Source organism: Arachis hypogaea, chromosome 7 (genome assembly GCF_003086295.3).
Source record: "Arachis hypogaea cultivar Tifrunner chromosome 7, arahy.Tifrunner.gnm2.J5K5, whole genome shotgun sequence".
Classification (NCBI taxonomy): Eukaryota; Viridiplantae; Streptophyta; class Magnoliopsida; order Fabales; family Fabaceae; genus Arachis; species Arachis hypogaea.
The window spans coordinates 5098254-5105571 of record NC_092042.1 but is presented as its reverse complement, the minus strand read 5'-3'; the positions used below and the strand labels follow the sequence as shown (position 1 = coordinate 5105571).

General features: G+C 29.4%; 1 pseudogene; it reads left to right on the top strand.

Annotated features, from left to right (window-relative positions):
• Positions 1 to 4588: 4588 nt before the first annotated feature.
• On the top strand, positions 4589 to 6197 carry LOC112703912 (F-box protein SKIP2-like; annotated as a pseudogene).
• Positions 6198 to 7318: the final 1121 nt, after the last annotated feature.

The window sequence follows — 7318 nt, the reverse complement described above, 5'->3', positions numbered from 1 at the left end:
TAATGTGTATATATATAATTAAAGGAGAAAAGTAAAGTTTTTATTATATGTGTGGAGTTAATAATAAAAAATGAGAAGAAAAACTTATTAATGGAAAGAAAATCTGTTATAATAAAGGTCTATATATAATTTTGTCTTTGGAAAATGTATAACTAAATATTTTCCCATACTAGAGGATGGATAGAGCATACATCTTGACCAATATGTATGTATAAGATGCGGTCAAAATGATATTGCCAAAATTAATTACTAGAATTTATGGAGAGAAAATTAATTTTTCTTTACCTGCATTTAAATCATTCAAACACACGCAATATGTATTATTTAATTTATTTTAAATATATATTTTATATTTTAATATATATTTTATATAAGTGATAATTTGGTTGTTATATTTTAGATTTGGTTTTGTAATTTTTTTTAAATTATAATACCGATATTTGATAAGAATAAATCTTTGCATTTAAACAAAATACTTAATCAAGTCTAACAAAATTGTTATAACTGCTTTTTAAATTATGCGCCTTTTTCTCGGTTTCGTTCTTCTTCTCTTTCTCTGTTTGTTTTTTTTTTTCTTCTTCCTTCTTCTTCTCCTTCTTTTGAATTTGCGCAGGTAGGTTTTTTTTCTTTGTGCACGCATATTCTTTTTCCTTTCTCTTCTTCCTTTTCGTGCACGCATATCTTTCGTCATTACCAACAATATTTTACTAACATATTTACATGGCATGGTCATCTCTGGCTCTCACTCTTTCCTTCTCTCATTCTCTTTGGATGTGAAGTACGTACTCTTTTTAAAATTAACACTAAAAACAGTTGATAAAAATTTGCCACTTATTTAATTTGTATGTATATATATATATATATTATTTAATTTATTTTAATATATAATTTATATTTTAATATATATTTTATATAAATATTAATTTGGTGGTTATATTTTAGATTTAGTTTTATAAAATTTTCATTTTTTAAAAATAATTTATTAAAATTAACTTTAAAAGATAATTTTTTTAATTATAATATCTATATTTGATAAATTAAATTAAAAATAATTTATAAAATTTAAAAAGACTATAAATAAATATGAATATAAGAGTAAAATGAGATATTTGCTAACATATGAAGTTATATATGATATTTTAAATATTAATAAACAAATTTATTTTAAAATGTTTTAAATATTTTTAAAAATACTCATAATTTTTAAAAACTACAAATATGAGTACGTGATAACAATGCAATCATAATAACAATGTTTAATACAATAATACAAATATGAGTACGTGATGACAATAATTAAATCATAATACACTGGTAATAACAATGTTTAATTTGTGTAGCCAAATAATAATACTAAAGCTCAAAATATAATAATTAAATAATACATATATATACATACAAATTAAATAAATGGCAAATTTTTATCAATTATTTTTAGTGTTAATTTTAGAAAGAATACGTACTCCATATTTAAAGAGAATGAGTGAAGGAACGAGAGCGAAAATTTGAGAGTGAAACACAATAAAAAAATAATCATGTCATCGAAAAATATACGTGCGTGAAAGAAAAAGAAAAAAGAACAAAAAAACCTACGTGAGCATTAATTTTAACCTCCACGTGAACAAATCATACAATTCATTCGACTTGTGACCATTAATTTCAACCTCCAGGTGAACCTCCAGGTGAACAAATCATACAATTCATTCAACTTGTGACCATTAATTTCAACCTCCAGGTGAACAAATCTCCCTCGACAGCCTATAAATCAACAAGTACTTCACCAACAAAAAAAACGAGTAATATAATTTTTTAAAAAAAATAATAAACTTAAATTAGTCCAAAATAAAATATTAATCTTAGTCTAAATAAATTTTAAATACAAAAATATAAAATAAATATAAATATTAACTTTTTTTTAATTTTTTAAAATAATTTTAATACTCCAAATTCTAAAGTTTTAAGGAGAATATACTCTAAAATAATATAGAATTTTAGTACTCTTTAATTTTATTTTTTTGGTTAAAAATAAGAGACTCAAATCCATAATCTCTTAATTGAGTACGAGAAGATTATGTCATTTGAGTTGTAACTCATTGGGTTAGTACTCTTTAATTGTAAGAAAGAGAAAACGTTAATATATAGAATTTTAGTACTCCATAATAAAAAAAAAGAGTACAAGGTAACTATTTCATAAGAGAAACTCTTATATAAGTAATGATTTGGTGGTTATTTTTTAGATTTGGTATTGTGAATCTTTTTTTAAAAAATTATTATATATATATTTAATAAATTAAATTAAAAATATTTTTTAATAATAAATAAAAATAACAATAATGATATTTTTTAGGATATCATAACATTGGTGTTGTATTTTTCATAATATGAAGCACATAAAAATAGTAGAGTTTTGAATGGAAGACACAATGTCGAGTTTTTCGATTAATTGAATTTTCTTCTTTCTTGTGAGGTGTGAGGTGGCAACTCACTTAAAAGATGGCTACAATTGGCCATAGGTGATGACCTAGGTTCAATAATTGACACCTGTGAGGTTGTGATTTAACTTAAAACACCAATTTAAAATTAGGAGGATAAAATGGGTCAAATTTGTTGGGATGATCTGCTAAAAAAAGGGTCGAGTTATGATTTAAAACTCGTTAAATTAAAAAAAATTGCACCAAATTCACACTGCTAAATTTGCAAATTTTAGCGAGTCGGTCAATGATTTTTATTTATTTATTATTAAATAAAAGAGTCATTATTATTATAAAATAAATAATTATATAATTTTTAAATATTTTTTTATTTTTTATTTTTATTCTTTTTTTAGTTATTAATTTTATTTATTTTATTTTACAATTCGTATATATGCTCAAATTATGTAACTTTTTTTTTAAAATAAAGATGACTCTATCGACAAATATTATTTTAAACAATTTTATTGAAGTTAAAAATAAAAAAAATTATATTATAATTTGATTATTTTTTATTTGTATTTGATTTTTTAATTATTATTTTTTGATTAATTTTAATAAATTTTATTTTAAAAAATATCAAATCGACTAATCCGTCACTGCCAGTCTACCAATCCACCGTAAAAAGAAACAGCTAGTATTTTAAACTCATCTTAATTGACAGAATTTATGATACGGACTTAGACGAGTTAGATGAACCGATCCGGTCAAATTCGATAAGACCAATCTGACCGAACCGTTTGAAAGGCAAATTATCCAAAATGTGTGATATGGGGTTCGAACCCCTATCTGCTGGAAGATCAAAACCTCTCCTTGCCACTGAACTGCGTTGATTTTCATTAATATATATGCAAATTATAATATATATAGATATCTTTTATCAAATAGTTTACTTTTATTTATTTTATTTTAATTTTAGTTATAAACTCACTCATTTTTAAATTAATTATATTTTTATTTAACAATAATTATAAACTCACTTATTTTTTCTTTTCATAATTATATAATATATTAATATTATTTTTAATGAATACATATAGCAATTTTTTATTTTACTTATATTCAATTAATTTTAATTTTAAAGTCACTCATTTTTAAATCAATTATATTTTATTTAATTATAAATTTTATTAATATATATATATATTAAAAAGATAAAAAAATTATTAACCATAATTTATTTTTTCTTTTTATGATTATATGATATCTATTAATATTATTTTTTCAATAAATAATTGTAGCATATAATAATAGGTAAAGACTCACATGCAGTTATCTTCATATGAAGTTAATAATTGAAAATCGTTAGATGATATTTAGTTAAACTTGTCAAATCATCTAACTGTTTTTAAATATCAACTTCACATGAAAATTAACTGTATGTAAGTTTTTATTTATAATAATACAATAATACAATAAATATAAATTAATTAATAAAGTATTAAAATTTGAAAATAATTATTATTTTTATAAAAACAAAATAAAAGTACTTATAATAAAGAAAAAATAATTAAATTTTACATAATTACTTAATTATACCAGGTTAACCGGTTCGACCAGTGACCCACCGGTTGAACTAGTAATCCAGTGACCCAGTGACCTCACCGGTTCGATCACCGGTTCGGTTCTGACAACTATGATTGAAACCGAACTGATTTAAATTAATGAAATATGAAAGGGATCGGTTTGGATAATTTATAAGACAAATTAAAGAAAATGATAAAAAAAAGAAATATGTAACTATAAAAAATAAAAATAAAAAAGAGGAATGAAAACTAAGGTGAGATTAGGATTAATAATAGTTATATAAATATTATTTTTTTAATTGTATTTTTCAGGCACTTTGCCTTTCTCTTTCTCCCATTCCAAAAAAAAAATTAGAGTAAAAAATAAATAGGTTTTTGACCTTTTAAAATGTGAATATTTTCGTTCTTTAAAATTGAAAAATATATTTTGATCCCTCATCATATAAATTCTGTGACAATTATATCCTTCCATAAAATTGGTGTTCGAAACGGTAATGGAGATTGCTGAGATAGAAGAGTGAAGAGTGATGTATCCGTTACTGTTGTTGAAGTGGATGAGAAACAAATTGTTAGAGGACAAATTGGTCCTTAATGGCCAAAACGACGCCGTATGCATCCCCCACTTTCATGCCTATCGTCCCAGACCACCTCTTCTTCTTTTTCCATGTCAGTTTCATCGCGCCCTTTCTTCCTCTCTCGTTTCACAGACCTCTCACTCCACAACCCTCTCCACCCTTCAAAACAAGCGTGAACGACAAAGGTTTGATCCTGATTTTGCTCCGGTGCGTTAACCTAACGTGGCTCAAGCTCCGTGGATGCCGTGAGATAACGGAGGCAGGAATGGCCGCTGTTGGCGAAAACTGCAAGGCGTTGAAGAAGCTATCTTGCGCTTCGTGCGTGTTCGGCATTAAGGGAATCAACGCTGTCGCCAGTCGTTGCCAGGATTTGGAAGAGCTCTCCGTTAAGCGGCTGCGTGGCGAGGTGGTTGGTTCCGGAACGACGTCGGTGACTTCTGTTTCCTTGAAGGAGATCGTGAATGGCTAGAGCTTCGCGCCCCTTATGATTGGGTCGAAAAGGCTTCGATCTTTGAAGGTAAGGCTTCGATCTTTGAAGGTAATTGGGTATTTGGGGAGATTGGGATGACACCCTTGAGAAGATTGGGAACCTCCACGCTGTGTTGGTTGATGTTCACCTTGAGAAGATTCAAGTTAGCGATGTGGGTCTTGTGGGTTTGTCTAAGTGTTTGAGTTTGGACTTTGGACACTTTTCACATTGTGAAAACCGCTGAGTGTTCAAATGTGGGTCTCAATCTAGTTGCTGAGAACTGTAGGATGTTGAGGAAGCTTCAAGTTGATTGGTGGAGGACCAATAGGATTGGTGATGATGGTTTGATTTCTGTTGTCAAACACTGCATTAACTTGCAGGAACTTGCTTTTATTGGTATTTATCCAACATCTTCAAGCCTTGAGTCAATTGTTTCCAAATGCAAGGCTTTGGAGAGATTGGCACTTTGTGGGCTTAATACCGTTGGTGACGCTGAGATTGAGTGTGTTGCCAACAAGTGTGTTGCACTCAAGAAACTTTGCATTAAGGGGTGCCCTATATCCAATGTGGGGATTGAAGCTCTTGCTTCTGATTGCCCCAATTGATTAAGTTTAAGGTGAGGAGATGCAGAAAGGTTACTGGTATGATTGTGGAGTGGGTGCGTGAACATAGAGAGTCTTTGGCGTTTAGTTTTGATAATAGTGATTATGAAGCATTGAATGCGAGTCAAATTGATCATGATCATGCAGCGAATGATGTGATAACATTTCACAGAGAAAATAGGGAGGTGGCTGTTGTAGCTGCAGCAACAGAAGCATCAAATGGTTACAATGGATTGGCAATGTTGAGAGCAACATTTGGATTTTTGGCTAATAGAAGTGTAGTGCAATCAGCATTGAGAAGGTGGTATAACAATGATAATGTCCCCGCTCAATAGTAGCATTTTCATGATCTTAGTAAGAAAGCAAACGCGTTCTTGCCAAAGTCCTCATTTGACAATATGAGAAGGTGAATTCTTTGGTTCAATTTGCCTTTTGGGAGTTTCAGTTTCCTGAGTAGCTAGTAGTTTTGTTGCTGCTGCTGTTAGCTAGCTGCATTTGCTAATAACCTCTATTGGTTTTGTTCGGCTGTTCTTATTATTTGTGTTGATGGTGATACTAGCTTTGTATTACAATTAGTCTATTTTTTTGTTTTATTTGGAAGGTGGAGGGGGTTGTGGAGTGAGAGGTCTATGAGACGAGAAAGGAAGAAAGGACGCGATGAAACTGCCATGGAAGAAGAAGAAGAAGAGGTCTGGGATGATGGGCATGAAAGTGGGGGATGCATCTGGCGTCGTTTTGGCCATTAAGGACCAATTTGTCCTCCAACAATTTGTTTCCATCCACTTCAGCAAGCAACTGTAATGGACACATCACTCTTCACCCCTCTACCTCAGCAATTTCCGTTACCATTTCGAGCACCAATTTTACGGAAAGACATAATTGTCACGAAATTTACATTGTGAGAAATCGAAATGTATTTTTCAATCTTAAAGGAACAAAAATGTTCGCGTTTTAAAAGGTCAGGACCTATTTGTCTTTTACTCAAAAATTTATTAATAATAGTTATATAATTCAATACTTGGTGGTCACTTGTGCATTGTTTGTGCTTCTAGTCTAGTGGTCTCTTGGATGATGGGACATAATTAACGCCCCCATTAACTTGATAACACCAATACAATTTTCACTACTTTCTGTGAACCTCATACATATAATACAAGCCACGCACTATTTCTCTTATCACTCTATTTAAACACCACATGTGAAGAACAAGTAATAGCAGAAGAGAGCTTGAGAAAAACAAATTTGAATATACCTCTATTATTATTTTATATGAAAGAAAGGTGTACACAAAAGTGATTCTTTTCATCTAAGCTAATCCTAAAGACTACAAGCTATTTATACATGTGCTGCTGCACTATTATGCAGACCAACCAATAACAGATCACTAAATACCTTATGTACACAAATGGACTCTTCTTGATCTCTTTCTTCTTGATACTAAGCGCTTATTTCTTTAACCTTTCCTTCAAAAGACCTTATAATTTAGAAAGTTTCTGTTTTGTAGCAGTCATTTCAGCCTTTATATATATATTGCTCAATCACTTATTCTATTCTTCTACTGTAGCAAAGTGGTCGAATTTCAGAAGTAGAATGAGACGCCTGTTTGCTGCTGCTGTTTGGGAAACATTTTTTAGTTAGGAAACAATAGAACAACCGGAGGCTTCATTGAGAAAGG